The sequence below is a fragment of the Zophobas morio genome, unplaced genomic scaffold (assembly GCF_036711695.1).
Source record: "Zophobas morio isolate AGI-343-1 ecotype UQ-CSIRO unplaced genomic scaffold, CSIRO_AGI_Zmor_V1 ptg000005l, whole genome shotgun sequence".
Lineage (NCBI taxonomy): Eukaryota > Metazoa > Arthropoda > Insecta > Coleoptera > Tenebrionidae > Zophobas > Zophobas morio.
In genome coordinates this window covers 17,615,041-17,641,723 of record NW_026972110.1, presented here as the reverse complement: position 1 = coordinate 17,641,723, position 26,683 = coordinate 17,615,041, and the positions used below count along the sequence as shown (strand labels likewise).

Here is a 26,683-nt window from a genome sequence, read left to right as displayed (position 1 = left end):
TGTTGTATGTATCTAATGGCATTTTTGATAACCAGGTAAGTACCTGTTTATGTATTTCTCAAAGGAAAGATTAAGTAAATGGCTGCATTAAGCAAACAAAAGTAACCATCAACTGAATAATAGGCGACAAAATGAGTAGAATTTGCAAAACTCGAGAGAAAGTAGGTCGCTCTGAACCATCTACTGTTCATACAAGTCTACAAATTGTGTACACATATCGTAACACATTTTTTAAACTCCATTTTATAAGTTAAATAATGAACATGGACAGCTGCTTGACAAAAAAAACATAATTCTACTTGTTAGCAAACGTCGATTTTGCACTTCGAGCTTATCGTCCAAAATCTAATTGAATTATCCTTCTGATTGCTTTCGTCCAAACGGCCGTACAATCACATACTTGTTGCAGTTTTATTGCTCGGGAAAATGGGGTAACAAAGTAAGAGCTTCCACTGATTTGAGCTAGTATTATTTTTATGAATAACTGTTTTCAGGAGAAAATTGACATTTAGACGCAAAAGTACAAAATTTGGTTATTAAGTTACTTTACCGAACTGCCACAGATGGTACCGTTTATAGAGATAAATTTTTATTGATAACTTGAAACATTATACTTATATGAAATAATAATAAATATGACGTGTGTTTCTAGTCTCTCAGTTTCAACACGTATTTGTGATGATACCTGTATCTGAAAGTTTGTATTATCGCACTGCCAAAATTATGGTTATCAATTTTATCATTGATTGTTATCTAACCTTTGTTGCTCGTTGTTGCTTCATACACGATGTCTAGGATGTTTCAACTGTGCTTTAAACGGTAGCAATTCGATAGCGAAAAGTCCAAAGATAGTAAAGTTTTCGAAAAAAGTAACAGTAAAGTGAATGAGAAAATGCAATGATTAGTATTATTTTTTACCTTGGTTATTTCAAAAAGTTTAAAAAAATCGATACTTTGAACCATCAGTTAACACATAAGAATGTACAAAAAATGTAATATGTATAAGCATTACATGGTTTTTGGTTTTCCAGGAAATGACACCAACTTTTTCCTTTCAATTAACGTGCGATGCTTTAAATTTATAATCTAGGTTGGCTTTGGAATAAAAAGGTCATGTCGTTGCGAGAGCATATACGTATCGTCAAACTTTGACTTCCTTTTTGTAGGTTAGATATTATTGTTTTGAATATAATTTGACAATGACAGATTGTTCCTTGCATGTAAATGCGTTTCTAAAGCACAGCTTGCCTAGATTATAAATTTAGAAAATCAAGCATTAGAACAGACTATTTTTTAAAGGCGTTAAGTAGAATATTCTTATTTAATAGTTCTACTCTGAAATATATCAAATGTTTGAAATGGTACATAAAGGTTTAAAAATTGCAACGATTTTTTTCGAAGTTTTCAAAACCCTACGTTTAAAATGTTCGTAGTTAATTTTAAGTCCCCCGGTATTTTATTTTCGGATAAATTTAAAGGAATCTGGTGTTTTGTTGCAGGATGAACATGAAAAAATCTTTTGAGTTTTTTATTTTTTATGAATTTGAAAAAGTCTTGAGTGCCGCATTGTTTTTGGTTAATTCGGGAGACACTTGGGTACCCATGGTGTATTATTTTGGGAGCTTAAGGAAGATTTTTTTGTAAATTATTTAAAACAATTCTGGAGGACTTTGGTGTTTTATTTTTGGAAAATTCTGACCTGATTAGTTTTTGAGTTAATTTTGAAAAACTTAAAACAATCTTGAGGTTCTAGGTATTCCAGTTTGGAAAGAATTTGAAAGTGTTTCGGAGTCTTTAGTGTCTTTTCTTATAATAATTTAATTAAATTTCTTAGAGGATACGTCATTTGCTAAACTTAGTTTTATCTTAGTAGGTACTACCCCCAGCCACCCGTCTTCTATTTTCATAGAGGATATGTCATTTACCAAAATCAATTATTGTCTTAGTAGGTACTAGCCCCACCTACCCGACCTCTCTTTTCTTAGAGAGTATCTCATTTGCCAAAATCACTCTTATCTAAACAGGAACTAGCCCCGCCCACCCACCCTCTCTTTTCTTAGAGGGTATGACATCTGCCAGAATTGGTCTTATTATAGAAAGTAGTAGCCCCGCCCCGCCCGCCCGCCCTCTATTTTCTTAGCGGATGTCATTTGCCAAAATCGATCTTATTTTACTAGTACTAACCCCACCCTCTCTTTTCTTAGAAGGTGCCTCATTAGCCTAAATCAGTCTTATCTGAGCAGCTACTGCTTTTGAATAATTTTTTGGGTCTTCCGTAATCCCTGTACATGACGTACTGAAGAGTTAATCCGTCATTTTCCAGATACCCGTTATATCTGCTTGCTTCTATGCAAATTATATAACCTATCTTGTTCCAAATGAAATATGGTATATGTTTAACAGAACTGTTGCATTTTTTATCTATTTAACTTCTTTGTGATATAGGCTTTATTTGCTTAATTAATTAAAATACTTTTTATTATAAAAAAATTACATAATTTTTTAACATTTATTTTAGTTTTTTTTTATCGTGAAGTCATATATTTCTTTTGCTTCTTTTTTATTTTTACGTACTGAGCGTAAGCGAAGAAGTATTGTAATCGAGTCTATTGGGCGAATTGCCACTTTCATATTTTCTCGACGTTTCATGACCCCTAAAGTACGAAACAGTGGTCTCCAGTCTCCGTCTGTCTGTGGTCTGCCTATCGTCTGTCGTCTGTGTCAATTTTTAGTCCACAGATAATCCCCAAAACCACTGAACCGATTGTTGTAAAATTTTATATGTATATTAGGAATATCTTGTAGATTGTAGGTGGTAAAACGCTAACAAAAATTTGCCTAATCATCCCCACGGATAGTTTGATAACATCCGCTCATTAAATTGTGTATTTGACATTATCTACATTTTATGAAATTATATCTTCCTGTACTGCTGGTTTACGAATCTACCTTGATTTTATTTATTGTTTAATCCATCTTATTCTTTAGACACTTAGTATAACAGCTAGTGTGGCTCATTGGTAGCACACTAGTCACAGATCACCCCAATCAAGAACAGTTCACCCCATTGTATCGAAAAGGTAAGAATAAAATAATGTCGCGCCCACCTATATTTAACAATAATAAAATTATAATTATCATAATAACAGCTAGCCCAAAATTTTATTCGAGGTGTCATTTGTTGCACTGTACTTCAAGGGCGAAAATTATGTCCAGTTTCTCTGATTAAAAATCTTTGGCTTTCTATTACTTTAAACATTTTATTGTAAAAAGTAAGTACATAAGAAATTAACGTTGTTCACCATCACTTTCGAACCTCATAAATTTTTTAAAACATTTTAAAGTCCAGCGTTACATCTCCGAAAAAAGAAAAAATTGGTTTAAAGATTTTAGACAAGGCTTTCCTAGTCCCTGAAGTATATTCCAGCAAATATAACTACATTAACAAATAATTCCTTATGCATTCTTTATGTTTATACATCAAAAGAATGCGACGATTAAGCCTGACTAGAATGATCCTGTTTCCCTAAAACAGAGGAGGCCATTAAAATTATTAATTAAGCTAAAATGGAGCAAATCGTTTTGAATACTATTCCAGATGAGTAGCTATTACTGTGATAATTCTTACTTTATTATTAGTAAATATAGATAGGCGTAACATTACTGTATTCCCAAATTTTCGAGAAAATGGGATAAATCGTTCGGGATTTGATAAATAAAAAAAATGTTACCCATGAATTAATAGACCTAAAATGTAATGATCCAACTTGGATTTTATTTTGCGAAAATCTGGGCAAAAAATCAAGGTGGATTCATAAACTACAAATGTAATGAAACGGCGTTAACTAAACAAACGGAAACGGCACACTTATTTTTTTGTACTCTAGGGGTTATCACACGTCGAGAAAACATGTTAGATATTACAATGCTTCCCTAGTTTACGATCGGGAAGTAAAAAATACTGCTTGAAAAATACACAAAACATACCACGTCCTATTTGAAGAATGAAGTTAATGTCATTTTTGTAAAAATCAATACCAAAATTATACAAATTTTGTTGGTTTTGTGTTAATTTAGTACTCTAAATTTCAGATTTCCATTTCTTCATATATTCGTAAATGAGATATTACACTGGAAACGGTAGTTAGGACACCCGGTATAGTCACTAATTTTGTTAAAAAGTTATTTAAAATCCAGTTAGATATCGCGTTTTCCAGTATTGATGTTTTTAAACTCACCACACCTTCGGCAAAAATTTGTCTAAAATACACAAAGGGGTAGATTAGAAAAAATCGAGTTCAAAGGTGAAACACTAAATTCCAGATAATGTTTTGTTAACTCTATCTCTATACAAATATCCCGAAAATGTGTTATCATTGAAAAGGTATGGATTTAAAAATTCCGAAATTTATTTAAATACTAAATATATGCGACCTGTTAAACAGACAGTTAAACTAACAACAAAACATAAAATAAAACAAATAAAAACAAATAAAATGTTTTTTATTATAACAATAAACATTTATAAACAGGTGGATACAATAATTTTACTACATGGTTAAACTAATGCAGTGAACTCGTCAGAATGATTAAGCATTTTAAGGAAAACAACTATTTCAAACTAAACCTTTACACGCCGTTTTACAATTTATTGATAAAATTATCTCCAGGACAAAGTTTATTGTGTTCTGGGTCCAAGTTTGTTGTGAAATCCCAAGATTGAATTCATAATAACTCTCCGAGCCATTAGTGGGACTTCTCTCTCTTCCTGTGTGTCCTGAAGGCATCCTCTTAAGAAAAGTAGGAATAAATTCCAGAAAACATTGCCATTGGAGAAAATATATTCTCCACGTTAATTTTTTATCCATAGGTAATTGGGAATAATTTTTTTAACATTTCAAAAGAGTAACGGACATCGTTTTGTTGACTTCATTATCCAGCACGAATTATTTATTTAGTGTAAATAAATTACTTTGTCCGTAAAGAAGCAAAATAGCAGAGGGAGGATGTCGCTTTTACTTTTCCAGTAAAGAAGAGTTGAGAAGTTTGTAGAATGAAGTAGAAGTTATTGGTATTTTATTTCCACACATCTCGATTTGCGGTCCTTGATTTTTAACGATTTCTCTTGCTTTCTCACTCTTTAAAGGTGCGTGGGGTTTCTTTTCCAATGATAATAATAATAACACTGTTGATTAATTCTGTTTCAACCAAATTTGGCGATACTCAAGTGGAGGCAGTCCTTCAAGTACATCAAATTCGAGTCAACAACGGTATGATTCACCAATAATAGTTTGTTTTATTCACTATAATTAATTTTATTATTATTATTATTACAACGAGCACGCTTGCTTTTGACCCACGCTGAGGATACACGTTCCTAACAAGGTCAATATAAATAAATCCGCTTTAAAACCTTAAGGCCAACGGTAAAACCAAACCCTTTTTCCATTCTTGTTGTCGTAGATTTACCTTACTTCGTGTATTGTGTGTATAAAGTAGCAAAATTTGTGTTTAAATTTTTGAAAAGTTATGTCAAATTTGTCAATTCTGAAATATCCTAGTTGAGAACATAATCAATAAAAGTTCAGATTTAATAAGTCGTTTTAACAAATTAAACACAACCTATACATTCGAAATCAATTCTCCTCGCTCTATTAATATTAGATCAAAAGCGTTATCGAGATCATCTTCAGTTACTGTTCTACATTCCAAAAACCGCTCTTGGTCATCCGATTTCACCCACCAAAATGCCCCCGTTAGATCATTCCCCGTCAGAATGAAACTTTGTAATTTCATTTTAATTTTTTCGTGCCCCCCGAGGCTTATCAAAACCAAAATGTTAACTCAAAAACATCAAATAAAACCACATCCTTTGTACAGTCCATTCGGGCGTGCAACGGACATCAGAGCCCAGAAATCACCAGCTGGAAAATCCACAAAGAAAATCGTCACCATTTTTACCTTTGTTTTCCCATCATTAGCAACATTAACGGCATTTCCCGCGAACAAACCGCCAATAACACGATATTTCGGTACAAATACCAGCATGAAAGTAAATTAATGCAAAGCCGGTGAAATAGCTCACGGCGAAATGAAATTGTATAATAATCAGGTCATGGCAAAACAAAATGCGAAAAAGTTCGCGTTTTGCCGAAGAAAGCCGCGTTGGCTCGAACTTAGCCGACGTCACTTCGGTTAGTTATGGCGTCGTTGTGTGACGACGCTAGCGTCTGTGCAACGACGTCGTTGCCATGACAACGGCGCGTTGTCGTGGCAACCAACAGAACACATTGATTTCACGTATAGACGGAATATATTGCAGCCATATTCCGCGCGAACTCCAGGGTGGGGGGATGGTAATATTGTTAAGTGTCCCATATATTATGGAATCATTGTTGCGCCCCACATTTAAATTTCGGATTTCAGCAGGGTTGATCACCTAACTCGCTCGTGTGCAGGGGTGGTTGAAAAGTTCGCATTTGAAGTTGGACGTGAATTTTGTTGTAGAGCCTACTGTGAACCAACTTGTTTCTGGACATCGTTGCATTTTTCAGGGTTCTGCGTTTTGTGGCAGCGCGGCATCCGGGGGTTCACCCGGACGAATACGTAAAAACTTGGGGATTTATTGCCTCCTTTCTCGGATTTATCGCTTGTCGTTTTGTCTTTGGTTTATTCCTTAAGTGGTGGGAAAGAATAATGATAAACGGTACGTGCGGTAAATTGATGGTGTGAAAGGGGCTTTAAATTGATTATTAACAAACGAGCGCCGCTTCATCAAGCAACTTTTACTGGTAGTTTTACTATGTCATGAATAGCTACATTTATCTTCGTATTGTTATGGCCACGGATAGAAGTCGATAAAGGCGATTATCCTTTTTAAAATGTGATATTAACTTCCATAAATGCTGCTGAAATTAGGTTGCTTCTTGTGGTAGAATGACAGGTGCTCAGATAACACTGTGGAATCTTAGGTATTGGCAACTTGTTTTAATAGATCAAAGCAAAATGGCAAATATGGGTCATGTCCACATATTTTCTTCGGTTACTATGGTTGCCGCCGTATAAGGTTACATAGGTCGTTTTTTGTAACATCAAAAGAGACGTCTCGACGTCAAGTAGGAGCAAGCGCGATAGAAAATCTGTTTCCATAGTAATTTGTGTGATTTACCTGGTAATGCAGCAAAAAATAGAACTTCAGAAGGTTTTAGCTGACAGCTACAAGCGGAGATTTTAATTTCGTGCTTTAAGCTTTTAAGGGACGGTGCAGTCAGTAATAATTAGTTTTAGGCGTATTTTCTGAGCATTATGTATGTGTCTACATGCACATTTGGATAATGTTTATTGACCTAAATGAACTGAATGGCTGTAATTATAATTTTCTTTAATGGAAATTTAATTTTATGTTTTGTTGTACGTGTTTAAAATAGAGATCAAGTGTGATTGCCACTACCATAACCGTCGAAAGTGAAACTGTATTTATTAATTAAAATTAATAATCAGATACATTATTATAATCTAGGAGAATTTAAACAACAACAACCTGAGCTGCATAACTAAATATGGTACGTTATTTCAGCACTCGTTATTTTTGAATTTCTTCAATTTTATACATCTTAAAGAAGTGCTGAAAGATTTTTTATTTTTGTTTATTTTTCTTCATTCTAAACGTGGGTATGTTTTCAATCCATTGTGATACTTATCGTTTAGTAAACACTATATGAATTATTTTTTTTAAATGTATATCATTAATTACCTGGTTTTCTATTTTTTTTTATTTTAGAAGAAAAACTGCTCAAATTTGGCTTACCACTATTTTAACTAATGAAGAATATTATGGTGTTATCAAAGTCATCGTATGATAAAAGAACTACAAGGTTACTACCAATAAAAGATTGTACATCAAGTTGCCTTTGAAATGTTGTGTTTTCATAACTGTCATCGCCGCCTTTTTAGTGTTTGCTTTTTGATGGATAGGCAACCAATAATTCAGATCGAGTGATAAATTGCTACCTATGTCAAGGATTCAGAAAATTCTTATTAAACATGCTATGGCAGATTTTCCAAAATCAACTTGATGTAAGACATTTTATAATCACTCTGTATAACACGTCTCGTATTTTGTTAGTAAATTGTTGTTTACTAGTTAACTTGATTTACAAACAAAATATTTTAATGGGAAATGTTCTGGGTTCTTTGAATGCGTTAAAAAAGAGCCATAAAATATGTATGACCGTAAAAACCAGCGAGAGAAATTATTAGATTAGATTTTTTGATTTTTCCATTTTTCAATTTCTCAATTCTACGATTTTTAATATTTCGAATTTTTGATTTCGATCTTTAATTTTTTGATTTTCAGTTTTTCGATATTTTGATTTTTCAAATTTCCGAATTTTCAATTTCTAGATTCCTCGATTTCTGTGTCTATATACTTCTGTGTCCGTCTATATATTTCTATATCCGTCTATATGCCTCTATGTCGTATTGTCCGTCTATATCTTTTTTCGACCATCTATATCCTTCTATATTTGTCTACGTCTTATATTCATTTTCTCGATTTTTTTAATTTTTGCGATTTTTCAATTTTTCGGTTCAACTTTTTAATTTTTCGATTCCTCGATTTTTTGATTTTCTGAATTTTCGATTTCTTGTTTTTTCTATTTCTGTATCTGTCTATTGATATATTTCTACATTCGTCTATATCCGTTTCTGTCCTATATACGTTTATATCTTTCTTCGCCCATTTATATCCTTCTGTATCCGTGTATATGCACTTATATCTTTTTATACTCTTCTATATCCTTCAATATCCTTCTAAAGTAACCTCATTTGACATACACCTTGTAAAACTGTTATGACTTAAGCGGCTCAAGTCAATACCCTTATAAGTCAAACTGGCTATTGTAAGCTTTATGGACCCGAACAGCAATGATTATTATTTCTGTCCATTGTTGCCATAATTGAGCTGTGAACTTAGTTAAGTTATCCAATAGCCAGTTTGACTTATAAGGGTGCTTCGGCTTAAGCCGCTTAAGTCATAAAAGTTTTAAAAGGTGTATGTCAAATGAGGTTACTTTATATCCGTCTATATCTTTTTATATACGTTTCTTCGGTTTTTCGGATTTAAAAATTTTCGATTTTTCGATTTCTTTCTCTACATTCTTCTATTTTCTTCTACATATACCCCTCTAGACTCGTCCATATCGTTTTGTATCCGTCTATATTGTATACTCCTATAAATTTCCTTGCTTGATTGAACAGTTTTAATTTTTTTTTAAGTTGAACTGACTATTAATTTATATTTATTTAAACAGAATTTTTCTTTTTTTGTCTTTGAAGAACAACCACTGCATATCGTAGGTATTTATTTCTTAACTACGTAAGAATTTTTCGAAATTTATTTCGAGAACTTCCCTCACCTTTGGAGTACAGTCCAACGAAAAATTATAAAATTTAACTTTGCGATTACTATTTTGTGATAACCTCTATGAGACAAAAACAAGTGGCGTAAATAACAAATGAGGGTTCAAATTGCAAGAGGGTAGTCCGCACATGCGGACAATATAGAATACATTGAAAACAGATAACCAACGGGAAAAATGTATTCTCATTAACGTGCTTAACTTCGAGTGTTTATGTTTATACTTCGAAAGAATTCGACTATTAGCACGTTCATATAACAAACATCAGCATGAACATGCATTTGTGTTAAAAGAAAATCAAATTTGATTGATTTAGTCTCCTTAAAACAGAGGAGAGGACTGATTAATTAAGCTACAATGGAGCAAATGGTCCAAATATTGTTTTGGATGAGGAGCTGTTATTTTGATAATTATTATGTAATCATATTTTATTATTATTAAATATAGGATAGCGCGACCTTAATATATTTTTCAATTTTCGAGAAAATGCGGTAAACCTTGATTAAAAAATCTGATTTCAGTGATTTCAGCTTTAATTTTTTCTGGATCAACAGCAAGCATGAAATCAGAAAACTCGTTCCAAATTCCCCCTTAAAATTAGCATTTTTCTTTAAACGATCTTAAAAAATAATGTTAAGTTCCCCCACAAAGTTAATTAATTACGTAACTCCGTTGTAAATTTTTTTATAGACACAGTCTGATTAGTTCTGATTGTCGAACGCAATTCGTTGATCTTCCGTAGAATCCTATAGCTTGTTGTGCGGCTATATTTGACTCTGTCTGTTTTAAGGGTTTATTTCATTCGCACTCAAAGCAAATCTCTCTTTAATACTCTGAGTGGTGTCTATAAAATTTTTAATTACCCCAATGAACCGTAAATGAGAACGGTTTTCTTGTTGTTGAATTTTTTGTTGATGTCACGGTATATATACGCTACAATATAGTAAAATAACACTTATTTTATTATTGTTAAATATAGGCGGGCGCAACGTTACAGTATTTTCAAAAAAATAGTGTAAAGGAGACACTAATATAAAAGGTAATCATACAATTTGTTTGTTTTTGCGAAAATCTGGATGTCTATGTTACTGTATAACATTTAAATTATTTGAATACAGAATGTTTTGAGATGATGTCATCAAATTCTTGGTGGGGATGATTAGCCAAATTTTGGTTAGCGTTTTATCATATACATGATATTCCCAATATACAGGCAAAATTTGACAACAATCGGTCTAGTAGTTTCGGAGATTATATGTTTAATTAAAATTGACACAGACAATAGACAGTTAGACGTCTGCCTATACGTAAACAGGAGATCACTTTTTTCGTACTCTAGGAGTCATGAAACGTCGAGAAAACGTTAAAGTAGCAAATCGCCCGATGGACTCGATTGCAGTAAAATGTGTTACATTAAAATGGAATCTCATGTATCACTAACATTTGTTTAGCCCTCCCCACCAAAAACTTAATCATTTTGCATAGTAAAAGTTACCTAAATTTTAGAATATAATATACTCTTTTACTCATGGTTTATGAATCCACCTTAATTTTTATCGGTCAACTTTTTGTACAATATTTTCCACGTGTTTCATACAGTCGATATCTCGTATTATCTATATTTTTTGCTTGTAGGGGTGATAATAAGTATAAATAAAATTTTGCAAAGTCAAATTTTATAATTTTTTGAAAAAACTAGATTTGTTCGAAGGCATTTTTTAAGGGACGAAGGAAGTTCTGTCTAAAAATAAAAGTTTATGTTTATGCTTATAACACACCCTATTATTAGAATCTATTAAATAAAAGCATTGTAATTTACTTCACAAATTTTAGTCTATAGATGTCTTAAAAGTACTTGTGTAACATATGACATACTTATCTATATTATCTTAATATTAAACTGTAGATCTAAATATGAAAATTAGAACGTAAAGTAAGTTTTGCATTAAACATTCTATATCGAACAGAAATCACGTTAATGACTTTAAACAACCTTGAATGCAACTATTTCCTAAAAAAAATTAAGAACTTATTTTCTTTATAATAATTCATTTATATAGTTATTATGTGTGTATTTATATACCTACATACAAAATTCGTTTAGTTCAACCTGAAAGTGTTTTCCCTTGTATAAGCTGTATATTTTATCCACTGGAATATGAGTGTTAAATTAACCTCGATGGTTAGTTAGTTTAAATTGTTATTGACTGGGAGATGATTGGTTTTTAATGCAAAGGAAAATGTAAACGCGGCCTATTTGATTTATTATTTATCAAGTTAGGCTTGCAAAAATTGCGAACGTGTAATCGTGCCTTTAGGTAATAACATCCCGGTGCTGGAACAACAAGTCCTGCTTTTCAAGCTAGAATGTAAATCAACTGTGAGGGATACGTTTCCTATTTTGCTCGAGGCATATGCAGGTGTGTTACCACCGATTCAAAGATCCATATTTGGTGTTTGTTTACAATTCTCGAATCAAATTTTGTGTATTTTCAGCAGTATTCATTTTTACTTCCGCCAAGTTATGAACGGTCTCTATGAATACAAAAAGGAGTCCTAAAACAAGAAAAACTTTATTAAATGTTTCTACACCTTACGCACCTTTTAACATATTCAAGTGCCGCATTCAGCTAAAGCTACAGGTGCTATTTATCCCGCACCTCATTTTTAAGTAGTTATGTTGTTTTCTCACCAGTTATGTGAAAAGATCTCGCCATAAATAATGTAAGTACTTAGAAGTTTCTTGTAAGAGTCTCGCAAATATACAACACTTGAAAGTTGGAACGGCAAAAGCGTCGATTTTAAGTTCACGCCGGTCAACATATTTTCGCTATTTTAGGAAAGTTATTACGGCTTTGATAAACATTTCGCATTTGTCGGCGGCAGCAATCGAACAGCGTGGGAATTGGCGGCGTAAAACACGAATAAAAATTACCGCTTAATGCTACACTGTTAAAATTCAAGTGTCCATTTGACGTGTTTATGGTTAATAAGCTGCACACTCCTAACCGTAACAGTGAATTGATACGATACATAAATTCCCACTGTCGACGTTTCTTACAACCTACGAAAAGCTAGGTGCATACATAAGGAAAATTTGTATTCAACAAGCATAAAATCAAATCAAATTTGATGGGCTACAACACGATACGATACTTTCCGTAAAGGTTGGAAGAACTATAAATATGATATCGATTGTTATGGGCTGCCACGGCGTTTGATTTACACTCACATGGGATAAAATGTTATTTTCAGCCAGTACTTGACCGTAACATTGAAAATGGTTTTATGGGGCGCTACTGTGTTTTAGAAAATCGGACTGCTCTTTAAATACTTCTCTAGCGATTGCATTTTAAACGGTTCATCCTTCTCTTGGTTTTATCGGAAATGAAATTAAGTGCCATTAAACGGCATAAAGAGCCAATACTTTTGTTTTTTTTTAATCTTAAACTTGAATAAGCGCGTGGAATGGGACACTTGTTGAATGTTTTCGATGTTAAATTTAATCATGCGAGTGTTGTTAGTTTTAATATAGAGCTGAAATATCAATTATTTGCTATTATATTAATGAAAACAAATCCGGCAATTAAACTCACACACATAAACCGAATTTCTGCATTATTTATTACTCTGTGTTCAGAGAAAATTTCAAATTGTGCGCTCGTTAATCAGATGCTTCAGTCATCTATTTTGTTTATTCAATGAAAGATTTTTCTGCTGCAATCTTAAGACTATTATGGTATAACCGCCTTGGTTCACATTTGACATTATTAATAAAATCAAATTTAAATGGAAACTTTGGTCTAGGTATAAACGAAGTAAAAGTTTAGAGGATCTTTTGAATTTCAAATCTGTACGTTCCGAAATAAAACGTGATGTCAAAATTGCCTATCGTGATTACATCTGCGATTTGGAAAATAACATAAAAGCCAATCCTAATAAATTCTGGACACATATAAGCAGATTTAAAAAACAAGGGGGTATACCGTCCCAAATGAGTTATAATAACAAGGTACTCTGTAATCCTGCAGATATAGTAAATGCATTTGCAACCCATTTTAGTTCAGGTTACACTGACTGTAAAGCCACAAATTTGAATGAATTCGTATGTGAGTCTTACAATGATCTTATACAATTCAACACGATAAGTGAAGCAGATGTGTTTAAAGCGCTAAAAAAAATTAAGTGTAACTTAACGAGTGGTCACGATAATATTCCGGGTTTTTTATTATCTGATTGTGCTTCGGTGCTTTCTCATCCCTTATCAGTCATCTTTAATTTAATAATAAATTCTGCCATCTTTCCCGATATCTGGAAACATTCTATTATTTCTCCAATTTTTAAGAAAGGGAGTAGAAATACAATTGAGAATTACAGGCCCATTTCGCTAATTTGTAACTTTGTCAAAGTTTTTGAATTTGTTTTACATAAATTTTTGTTATTTAATGTTCGTAGTAAAATATCTGATTGTCAACATGGATTTGTAAGTAACCGTTCCACCATATCTAACCTCTCTGTATTCACACAGTTTGTTTCAGAAAGCTTTGATGCTATGCTTCAGGTTGACGTGGCCTATACTGATTTTTCCAAGGCCTTCGACAAACTTAATCATGATGTTTTGCTGGTTAAATTAAGTAATTTTGGGTTTTCTGCTTCATTACTTTCATTATTTAAGTCGTATTTATCCAATAGGACTCAGTGCGTTAAATATAATGGTCATGTGTCAGATAGTATTTCTGTCTTGTCTGGAGTGCCTCAGGGTTCGTTTCTTGGACCTCTTTTGTTCGTGATTTACATAAATGACATCGCAAAGAGTATTAGTTCAAACATTCTTATGTACGCGGATGATTTAAAAATTTTTAGAACTGTTTCGAGTATTAATGACTGCCGGATGTTACAAGATGATCTGCAGAAATTTCTATGTTGGAGCAATTGTAACCTTCTCCCGGTAAATTTTGACAAATGCTTTATTATGTCATTTACTAACAAAAATATCCAAACCTTGTATCCCTATGATCTCAATAACACCATTTTGACTAGAGTTGATTCTTTCTGTGATTTGGGAGTCACTTTTGATTCCAAACTCTCTTTTGTAAATCACATAAATAATATATGTGCCAATGCTCTCAAATCACTCGGTTTTATACTAAGATGTGGCAGTAGTTTTAGTGACTTTGTTTGAAAATTTTATATTTTGCTTATGTGCGATCCAAGCTTGAATATGCAAGTGCTGTTTGGTCTCCATTTTCTCGGATTCATATAGACACATTGGAGAAGATTCAACGACGTTTTTTGAAGTACTTAGCTTTTAGGGCGGATGGTGTTTATCCACCAAGGGGTTCGTCCCATATTACTCTTTTAAATAAGTTTGGGTTTAGAGATTTACATTGCAGACGGACTATTGCATCGTTGAATTTTCTAAAAAAGTTGGTTCATTTTCATATTGATTGTCCGGATCTTTTGAGTCGATTATATTTGCTTGTCCCCAGATTGTCATCTCGTTCTCATGATTGCTTCTATTTGCCTACTCCTCGCTTAAACGTTGTAAAACACTCACCTATATACGAGATGTGTACTTTATACAATTCGGAACAGAATGCATTTGATATATTTAAATAAATAGGTTTTTTCTTTGTATATGTAGCTACATTCAGTCTGTTTAACTTTGCCTTCGTGGGTTCAGCTGTTGGTCATATATTTTGCTAAGGTGGTCAGTAATTGGGCTATTGCCTGTTGACCATCACTGACATAATAATAGTATTAATAATAATAATAATAATCACAAAAATAAACACCAAATATAAATAATAAAATGCTATACTATATTCTCCCCTAGAGAAGAAAACAAAGACAAAAGAAGTTGTTTGTAAATAATTTGATCTCTTTTTACAATATGGGATAATTTCAACACCTTAAAAATATAAATTTTCCTCGAGGGAAACATACCATGAAACTTCTACGATCTCAACCTTGTAGTTCTGAAAAGTGGTAGTTATAAAAAGTTTATAAAAATAAAAAAGGTACCCATTTCTAGGGGTAACTACTTGTGGATTGAAACGACGGTTCCAAATAAATTAAAGCTAGTGGAAGTTTTAATCAAAATATACACGATACGCTACTTACCATATATAATATAAATCAAATTTCAGGAAGGTAATTATTTTAATGGGTCGATTTCAAAAATGCTACTGTGCGTGACACGTTAAAATTACTTTTATAAATATAGCCGGGTAAAATATTTATATCTAGGTTCAGAAATCAGAAAGCAAACAGTCAAACAATCAAACAATGGCGATTACCACCATAATAAATTGAAGATGATTTCAGAGTTGCTATAAATACGTTGGTAAATAAGCAAACAGGTGAACGAAGAAGACAATCGACGAGTGAACATAGAGAAACTGAAAACTATCAAACGTTTGAACCATTCTTCGAATTTATTTAAAGCTTTGACGCCACTTGCACAAAAACATTAATTATTCCCATGAATAACAGCGGTGACACTCTGCGGTTTACTTTGTTTAACGTGAGTCCGTCAAATGAGTTTACTTTGAGCAGAACAGAATTACCCTTTATTTTATCTTGCAGTTTTTCAAAATCTAATAAAAGATGAATTTTAAAAGCCCTCTAAAAGCTGGTCGAATTAGCTTATAAATGCATGGAGTTCACAACAGTTGGTACTCTACGTAAAATCCGTTTATGGCATCAGTGCGTCATTTAAAATAAAAGTTTGTGTGAGCAACTAAGTTTCTGGGAAATTTTATTTAAATTGGGCCTGCATGGTCGGCGTAACGGAATTTCGTCGTAATGTTTTTATATCCGTTTTTGTACTAAGCTCTGTTAAAAACTACGACCAGCATTATTTATTTTAATTAAAATAATTTCATTAAGGGAGCGTGTAGTGTGATGGTGTTGTTTGCGTGTTGTTAAATGCTATAAGTATGCACAAACATGTTTTTTGGTGTTGCTTAACAGCTGATAATAAGGTGGATGTTAATTATTTGCATAAGCGATCAAACTTGTGTCGGTTGGAAAATTGCAACCACGAATGTTTACTATAAGTTTAAATCAAAACAATTCTAGGAAAAGAAGTATTAAAACGTGCGCAGAAATTAAATGGTGTGTGTTGATAGTAAGCGATTGATGGTAAAAACCAGATTTCATGGAAAATGAAAAAATGGAAGTCTTCTATGAATGAGCAAATGTCGTTTAGAGATGCGGATCCGTCAGGATGTCGTCAGAGGAAATTTGAATAACCGTTAACAATTTCTCCTCAAAAGAGTGAAAAAAATGGATTGTTACTTTTAAAAAATCTCTAAGGACACTAAAGCTTTCAAATTTTCTTCAAGACTTAATCTGGGATTGAGCAAATGCTTCGGTAATGATCATTTAAACCACGTTTATATAAAATAGTCTATACTACACAGTTGAGCATTGGTAGTGATATTTTACTTGAAGTTTATAGCAATTCGTTACTTTGTTGGATGCATATTTTGATTTCGATTACAATTTTGAACTTGATAAAATTTGTATATGTTGTAATACTACTGAATGTATACACAGTATCTCAAATAAAGCTCTGAAAATGGAGAGCGATATTGAAATTTTGTAAGCCTCGTCGCTTTTAGCTTGAAAAGAGAAGCTTAATTTCGTACATTGCAAAAAAATTAAAGCTGGTCGAAATAAAGCAGTTCCACTTTATTTTAGAGACAACTAGAAAGATATGTTTCGAAAACAGTTATTTAAACACAATTATTTTTTTTAGCTTCTAAATCCTGCAATAGTCGCAAATATGCCAAATTTGTATGTATTACCACAAAAATAAATCTAAGGGAGTTAAATCTGGACTGTTAGCTGGTCACCGAGTATCGTTTCTATTGCCGAGCTAATTTACATCATAAATATTTTTCACAATAAAAAAATTAAATTAATTAAATTTTGGCAGGCAGTCACGTAATCCAAAATTTCTGAGAGTCTATGACTAGATGTATCCCTTCAAGCTAAAAATAATAGCGTTTACAAAATTTCGATATTTTTATTCGTTTTCAAGATATAAGGCCGCGGAGTTTTGTCACTCTGTATAATTAATAAACAGCTATTAAAACATTTAATACCAAATTCATATAATTTGTGTGATTTTTTGAACAATTGTTGTAAATAGAGACATACATAAACATATCCAAGAAGTTGTAAAAATTTTATTGGGGCACCAGCTTTTTGCGAACATCAACGTTTGTAGCTTTAAGAATGACATCTAATTTCCATATGTAGTGTATGCAACACGTCTTTAGCGTTGGCGTCACGACGGGAGCACACAATTTCAGACGCTTTATATTTATTTTATTTTTATATTGTTAAGAAATACACATTACCTACCTACAAAAATCTGGCGACCCTGAATTACGTGTAGAGTAGAAACACTATGAGAAGAACACGTTCAGTCGTAGTCTTTCACTTAGACTTTGACTAGTAATCATTTGAATTCAGAAGTAGGAGCATCAACTTAATTAGACTTGAAGACACTCCTTTGAGATTCAAATATAGATTTTATGAACGCCATTGTTTTCGACATAAAGAGGGAAGTCCATACAGAGTGAGTCACAAAAAGTGCTCTCCTTTATATCTCTTAGTTTTTAAAATGAAATGTCGTATATATTTTTACATATTTTGAATGACCTCTTCTTACGCTTTATAATTAGTTTATTTTTGAAATTCCGATGCGACGTTGCTACGATTTTCAATTTTTTTTTTAGCAATTTAGTAATGGGAAGGTTCACAATAAAATCATAATAGCGCTATTTTTAAAATTTGTATTATAAATTATAATATTTTGTGGGGAAATAAAAAGGCACCCCCCCCCCCCCCCCCCGTTAAGGTATAAATAAAATTGACCCTTAATATACAGGGTGTATGTAAAAAATATTACCATTTTCAGTAAAAGATATTTCATGTTTTCAAAAAAACATCGTGTATTTTATTATTGCATTTTATGCTGTTTTTTCTTAGTATCTAATTATCTATATTTAAAGTTGATGGCTATTTCAGTGTTTTACTTTTTTGAGAGAAACATTGACATATTGAAAAAAGCAGAACAAAACTAGAGTAAGATGAAGTAATAAAGTACAGGGTATCCTATTTGAAAAAAAATGAATTATCAATATTTGAAAATTATAACGTTTTCGATTTTTGATAAACACTCTGTATATTAAAATTTGATTTATTTGATATCACAATAAAGTTCATAGCTGTGTTTATCTCTGCATAAAATATTGCAATACAGAACTTAAAAATAACATTACTACGATTTTTTTGTTAAACCCTTGCATTGCTAAAAAATCAAGAAAACTGAGTGACATGGCAACGTGGCATTGGCATTTCAAAAATAAAGTATGGTGGTTATAAAGCCTAGGAAGAGGCTAATGAGTATGTGTGAAAATATGTAGAATGTTATTAAAAAAAAAACACCAAGTTGCTATGCCTCAAAAACAAAACACTCTATATACTCGCAAATAATTTTACTGGTACTCAAACAACATTAGTCTTAGACTTCTTTTTCTAGCTCTAATTACTAATGAAATGGTAATTTAGAGCCGCGCGCTTTGTGACTCACCCTCTATGGCACAACTTGATTAATACTTTTTAAGAACACCTACATCGGTAATGTATTTGTTTATATAACAAAATACTTTGTATATTCATTTTATAGATTTCAGGGAGATAACTCGACGAATTCCTTGCCCCAAATAATAAAATAAAAGTACAATATGCTGTACAATAGAAACTAGAAGTTAAAGCTCCTAGTTACAAAAAGCTTAAGTTGGCACTGATAAAAAAGTTGCGATCCAGTGCCAAAGTGCTGTGTACTACTACTACTATTTTTCTTTTAAACTAAGAACAACAGCGTTTACATAATTCTAATATTCCGTTCTCAGAAAATTGAAGAAATTTGTATGATACGTTGTGCTCTATTTAAAACGCAAATAAGGAAAAGAGCAAATAAAGAAACACAGTTTCGGAATGTATACTAATCGATTCTAGAAGTGATCTAATTGTAAAAAAAAAAAATGTGTGTACGCTATTGTGAATCGTCTGTGTATCAGAATACCATTTGGCGTACTGCTTACAGAAGAATTTTCTTTTTATAAATTCAATAACCATAAGAACGCTCTAGATCTAATCTGAGTCACATTTAATTATTAAACGAATTTTTTTCAGTAATAATAAATCTTATCACTTTAAGATCAAGGGATTAAAATTTTTATAATGGCATTCAGACAGTTAAAACAACAGCCAGATTACAAAAGAAATTATAATAAAATTTTAAATTACATTATGTGAAAACAAATGACTGATTTTAACATAACAGACCACTTATTATATTTCGTAAATTCTAAACATTTGACGTCCTATGTACATCCTCCATTCGCTGTAATATAGTCGACGTCATCAGTTTTTTGTCAAGAAAGTATATACAAATTGTAGTGCCGTTTTAGCACATTTGTAAAACTACATGTTCGTACTCAACGGGTTGTGAAACGCCAAGAAAATATCCTAATGAGTTCCTTCTATTAGCTGTAGGTCGGGAAGTACAAAACCGAAAATCTATTATCCTTAATACACCCACACTAAGTAAATGTGTACATAATTATGAAAAAGCTAGCGGCTTGATTTTTTCCTCACAAAGTTTGTAGTAAGCAGAAATCAACACCCACAATAAATTGATTCAAGCTCCAAGCTAGGGAAGACACAGGCGTGAAAGGGTCACAGGTCAAAGGTGGGAGCCAGAGGGAATTAATAGTCCGCGGAGCTGGCGATAGGATGCCTTCCGCATCTTTTTTACCACGCCAAGCTTTCCTATGTCACCATTAAACAGCCCCTCAGCTTTGTACAAATTTCCATCGATCTCACCACCGCGCTAACACGTATATAATCCAAGAAAGCTCCGACCACACCACACCAAATAAATATTGCATACTCAATCGTCAAACAACATGAAACTTGCAACACTTGTTTTATGTCAAATAAATAGAGCTTTTCCGCAGAAAGGTCAACGGATCTATTGCATATTTGATCGCAATCCCTTACCACCTCGGGACTTCACCTCGTGCCCGGCCGCTATTTTCCACAGAATATGCATTTGATTGAATCGATCATGGTGAAAATTCGGAGCTTTGTGGGAAGATTATTTAACTGTTAACAATTTGGGGACGTCATGCGAGAAATTAATTTGCATTTTTACGTGTTTGTTGAGACCATTTGTGAGTTACTGGCGGGAGCTTTGATCCCACGGCGAATTAAATTTTTCCACGAGCTTTGGGGAAAAAGCTCCTTTTGTGGGGTATAAAGAGGTTTAATTAGTGTATAAATAGTGAATGAAAAATAAATATTATGCGGGTAGGTGGCAAAAGTCAAAATGGAGTCTCGGCGCGAGTTAACACTCGGTCTGGGAACTTCCCCAAAGCGTCATAATTAAAATTTAATTAACGATGTATGATAATCATCTAAGAATTAAGAGATTTATATTTATATCTCTAAAATTTAGTATATAGATCTGACACGTCTGTATCTTGTGACACAAAATATAATTATGTCTCTACTGTAAAAATGAGTTTGCGACGCACCAAATTTGGTGCCAGAGACATCATGCGGAAACTACATGAACCTGTTCAAGTGAGTTTAAAAGGTGAAGATTAGTTGAAATTTCGATATCGAAATTTTTTTCTCATTGCAATAACCTCCCTCTCGGGAAGTCAAAACGCTCTGCGTCACTTTTTCGTGCGCAACGGATATTTCGGGAAGAGTGTGTAACAATAAATTTTAACTTCTACGAACTTAACATGGGTAATTTTAGAGTATTAATAGACGTTTTGTAAAAATAAACTTAAGCTAAATATGACTAAAGAAACAGGAAGATTATTATTTTTAGTACGAACACTCAGTCTTTTTCGTGGCATTACATGCCGCACGTCGATTAAAATTCCAAACAAACAGCAACAAAAAAATTTTCTCTTATAGGCACCGATTTTGATCTGATAGTGTGAACGTGGCTGTTATCACACTCGTCAAAACTCTGAGCGCAAGCTGTGATAAGACGCTCTGATAAAAATTCGGAGGAGCTTTTGACAGGACTCGATTGCCAATTTCCTAAGACGCTATCTCGTGTAAATATTAGTGGATTGTGTAAAAGCTTGTAAAAGCTCTGAGAATTGCTTTTTCTCTTTTCAGACTGAGCTTTCGCCGGCTTCCTGCTTCCATCATCAAGAAAAATTTTCCACCAACCTGTGTGCTGTGCCGGCTGTCACGTTGTAGACGTAGCGCTGATCGGGGGCGGCTGTCGACGTCGGAGGCGGCAAGACGACTGAAGTAAAGCCATCGGCGACATGGTACATATCTGATAGCGATTACCGATCCTGCAGAGGTTCGCGCATAAGCACTGGACACCTGCTTTCTAGTCGCTACACTTCGCCAGGACTTCGTCCTGAAACCCTCGAACCAAGGATAATTTTCCTCCAACACAAAGGAATCCGCCGACGCGCGATATGTCTTTTATTTTTTCAGTCTGCGCAAACTGGTCGATGTGTTTATGAAGCTGTCAACTGGGCTGCTTTCCGTTAATATGGGATGTGTGCGAGCGAAAAGCTCATCATGAGATTTATCGATTCGATTTAAAATTTGGCACAAATCCCTACAGGTATTGGTTTAAGTTTCAAGTTTTTGTGGAGGATGAGGAGCTTTTGACGGCATCGACGGAACAAAGCCGATTTTGGCGCCATGCCGGAGGTTACTGGTGTTGTTTTTTTTTATGGTGTTGTGGATGAAAAATTGGGAGTTATTTCCAGAGCTGCTGGCAGGGAAGTTGTGTTTTAGCATCTTGTTGCTTCTCGCTGGGCATATTTGCATTTATGTTATTGGATGTGGTCAATAATTAGCGAGAATGATTTATGTTTACTCGTTATGAAGGTGTTAATATTTTTATGGCTCTATTATCTCGCGTCTAATCAGTACAGGTTAAACAAAAGCAAATAGAAGCATATTTGCATACTGAGTCGAGGTGAATAAAATATGTAAGGTGGGTAAGAGTGGAAATTCTTGGCGTTGTTGTTTTAACAGAGTTCGATTTTTTAGACACAGACATGAATATGGAATGAAGAATTAAAGACTGCAGTGAGATTCTCGACAGAAAATGAAATTTTGTTGACCCTAAGAATTATATTAAGCAGTGGTAACTAATCACTTTAGAATTCGAGATTAATGTTCGAAAGCAGATTCCAGCCAAGTCAAAATAATCAGAACAGTAAGACTCTATAAGGTAACTTTTCAATTTAACATGTTTAAATACAATTAAAATGTAAAAAGATACAAAAATACAATACTATTCCATGTATTAATTGTTGTTCAATAAAAGTACTTTTCACCTTATGTATAAATTCTACTCACTCTTTTTAAAATAAATCCTTCTATTTGGGTAAAAATTTTTGTTGTATATTCATGCTAGAGATCATTCAGAGTATCAATATAGGCGAAACTGATGTCTAATTAGAATTTAATTTTAATTCAAGTAACGTAAAACCTCTTGTGGGCAATATGGATCTGGAAGTTTCCCGATTTTTCCCTTTATTTGTTCTTCTTCTCCTCCACTATCTTGTTGTACCCTTGAAAGGTGTCGGAGGACATATTTTTAACTCTTAATACATTTCTTCCACTCTTTGCAGTCCCGTGATAGATTTTTTTTCATCGTTTTTTCTCGCTTTTCTCCAATTTTTCGTATTTGCTAGTTTCAAGTCTTCGTCTGTCTCCCTTTTCTCCTCTTTGCGGTTCTTCTTATTTCATAGATATTCTTTATTGACTCTTCCCATAGTATTTCATCTCTGTCGACACGTTTTGACACCACTATTCTATTATCTTCTTGGCTTAAATAGTTTGGTCTATGAAAAAATCAGTGACACTTTGAGTAAAAGGCTAATAAAAATGCACAATGAAATTATGTGGACAAAGAGAATTTTTGCAGTCCATAGAATATTTGCATATATTAAATAACTATCATTCAGATCACAATAGGAGAAAGAATCTTTGGAGTGATCTTGAATTTAATCTTTTCTGTAGATATAAAGAGTGTTCAACATATTTAGTCGGTTCTATACTCTTGAAAGACTGTGTATCTCTTTGATTTATCATGATAAACAGTGAGAAAGCCAGTGAAGAGTAAATTTATGATAATCGTCGTGTAGATATATATTAGACACATAATCTCCGATACCACTGGACTGATTGTTGTCAAATATATAAAGTATTTTAAGGATATCGTGTGAATGGAAAAATGCTAACCAAAATTTGTCTGGTCATCCCCAACAATATTGTGATGATGTCACTGCAATACTTTGCATGGTAAAAGCTACTTAAATTTTATAGTTTTATAATTTTATTAAAATGTAACATATTCTGGTATGTTTGGTTTATGAATCCACCTTGATTTTTTGTCCCAGGCATCCAGACTTTTGTAAATATTTTAAGATTATCGTAAACCTTGCTGAATCAAAATACATATATCTTTTTATACCCATATTAAAACCTGATGACGTCATTTAAAATTTTGTTGAATTAACTCTCTCTAAAAGACTAAAACTCTATGAACCTATAATTGTGGTTTACCGATGCATTCATATTCAATGAATAAAACAGTTTATTAGTCTGTACCTACTTCAGGGGCGAGGAAAGTTCTCTCTCTCATGATTCTTAGAGTATGCCAAAGTAGATCTTCCGTTTCCTTCTGTGTGATTTTTATTAGCCAGATCTCCGAAAGCCGAAAGTGCTGGAGCGATTGTTGTCAAATTTTAAATTTGGAACGTGGAGTTTATTTCTTGTTCCTGATTTAATCAACAAAATTAACTCATTCATTAATTTTTTTGAGCCACGTGTTTAAGCAAATCTAAAAAATATAAATGCAAGTAAAACTCATCATATTTTACACATTCTGGGTAGAATTTATTCGGCAAAATTTTGAGATGACGTCATCAATTTTTTGGGAGGAATAAACAGATTTTGATTAACAATTTACCATGCTTACAATAACTTTAAAACGTCTGCGAGATTCCAGATTATTCAATTTTGCAATTCTTGAGTTATTCGATAAAATAAATTGACTGATTCATTAATTTTTTTGAGTGAGCCTGTATAAGCAAATCTAAAAAATGAGGTTCTTAATTTGAACAATAAAAAATTGGTCGAAAGCTATAAGTATAATCGGACAAATCCAGCTCTTTAAAAAATTATAAAATTTGATTCGAGGGACTATGGGGTATTACGCCACTGGATGCATGTTTTTTTACGTGTACTTTAACAGTCCAGAGATATCTTTATTTCAACCTATAGGGGTTATCATAAAGAAGATAAAATTTCCAAAATTAAGTTTTATCATTTTTCCATTCTTTATTTGTCTGACTGTACTTTACGAAGGCAAGGAAAGTTCTGTCTAAATAACCTTAAACCAATTTTTTATTAGGAAGGTGAAAATAACTGAAAATGAATCAATATTGGAATTTTATCCAAAGTACTTTTAATAAATAAATTCTGTATAAATATTTACATCATGTAGATTTTTTTTTACTTTTACGTATAAAATAACATTTATCTATTTTTTGGCCTCGACAACTGTAAAACTGACATTTACGTATCGTAGATAGCCATGGTATTTTGATTTTTACACATTGAACTGTCATTTACCAAATTAAGTGCGGTAATAAACACAGAAATTTTCAGAGTTTTAAAACCCTTAAAAAAATTGACATCTCATCATTAACAAAGCTTGTGTTCACCAAAATAAGATACCGCATAAATGTATCTATTAAATGTTTTAAAATAATAGCAATTGATTTTTTTATTGAGTTTGGAAAGCGCCATCTGGTGGCATAAGCAGCAGTCATATCGAACTATCTGTCACGATTTTAATTTTATCTGACGTTTGACGCAGGGAAAGCCTACTTACAAATTCCACACAATTTAAAAAAATGTAAAAATTGACGAAAACAAGCACCACTAAGTCATCGGCCAAAAAGTTGCATACATTATTCATGCGGTAGGTATTTTACAACGCTCAGATTTATTAAAACACTCGGCTTTGCCTCGTGTTTCAATATTAAATCTTCGCGTTGTAAAATGTAACCTACCGCATTTATAATGTAAATAACTATTCTGTTATCCTCCATCTACCATGCTACAAAAATTAGTTCTATCCGAGATAATTTTTATGCTTTAATTTTTTGTGTTTTTACGATTGTGTCTTGAAAATATTGTTACGAAATATACTATGTACGGCGATGATGGATCACTCATCATTGGTGACGGCAGCCAGGCGGTGTTCTTCTAAGGAAAAGTCTGGAAGCGGAACTCGCGATGGGTACTCCAGAAAAGCCTCGATCACGCATTATCTAGAAAGGAACGTATGAGTTTAAATACGCGCCACTTTCGGGAGCAGTTAATTTAATAGAATCTAGGAGTCGGTTACTGAGTACGAATTAAGTTGCGTCAAAATTTATTCGCTGTGTTTTACTGAAGAGTAAATGTGTAAGTTTTACAAACCACGTCGATTTTAGTTACAGATCTTCATAATAGTATGTTAACACAGAGATTCTTCTCTCCTGTTTGATCACTCGGTGTAAGACAACATGATACACAAACCGTATTCTATTTTTTTTTCTTCCTGTGAACTATAATTTCGAAAAATAGAAAATATACACACTAGTTTTTTGTGTTTGAATTTATAAAAATTGTTATCTATAATATCTGTCTGAAAACATTTACATTTGGCTATATTTTTAATGATGATGACTTTCTCAGAATGACTTCCCTCAACTTTAGACAATGAGGAGTCTACCGAAAAAAAAATTAAATTTATATTCAGAACAGTGATTGGGTCGTTTCAGATTTGTCAAATTTGCCATCCAAGTGTTGTATTCGACTAAACTGGTGGAAAGTGCTTAAGTTGATTAAAGTGGAGAAAAATTGTATATTTGAGGCATCTTTGGACCTAGAAATCTTTATAAATAAGGACAGAATATATAGGATTCATGATATCGTTACGAAATAAACCCATACGCCGGCGCCGCCCCGGTACGACGCCTATGGGCCGTCGACAGCTTTTGGTCATCGCCAATGACGTCACTCGGGCAGCGTTCGCTAAAGGAAGAAAGAAAGGTCTAGAAGCGGAAGTCGCGATGAATTTCAGAAAGACCTCGATTGGGAAACATCGAGAAGCGAATATGGGTTTA

General features: G+C 33.0%; 1 protein-coding gene and 2 long non-coding RNA genes across 4 annotated transcripts in view; 2 read left to right on the top strand and 1 right to left on the bottom strand.

Annotated features, from left to right (window-relative positions):
* The window catches only part of Axud1 (AXIN1 up-regulated 1), a 100,188-nt gene extending 78,397 nt beyond the window's left edge, over positions 1 to 21,791 (bottom strand). Inside the window, exon 1 of one of the 2 annotated variants that reach the window (XM_064047421.1) lies at positions 21,699 to 21,791. The gene's annotated coding sequence lies outside the window, so the exon portion shown is untranslated. The remainder of the gene's footprint in view (positions 1 to 21,698) is intronic. The other variant, XM_064047419.1, reaches the window with a different exon arrangement.
* Positions 14,607 to 15,056, top strand: LOC135120329 (uncharacterized). The gene is made up of 2 exons (XR_010278576.1): positions 14,607 to 14,757; positions 14,813 to 15,056. It is a non-coding gene; the product is annotated as an uncharacterized LOC135120329 (long non-coding RNA).
* Positions 21,388 to 22,828, top strand: LOC135122915 (uncharacterized). Its single transcript, XR_010279486.1, has 3 exons — positions 21,388 to 21,580; positions 21,645 to 22,488; positions 22,545 to 22,828. It is a non-coding gene; the product is annotated as an uncharacterized LOC135122915 (long non-coding RNA).
* Positions 22,829 to 26,683: the final 3,855 nt, after the last annotated feature.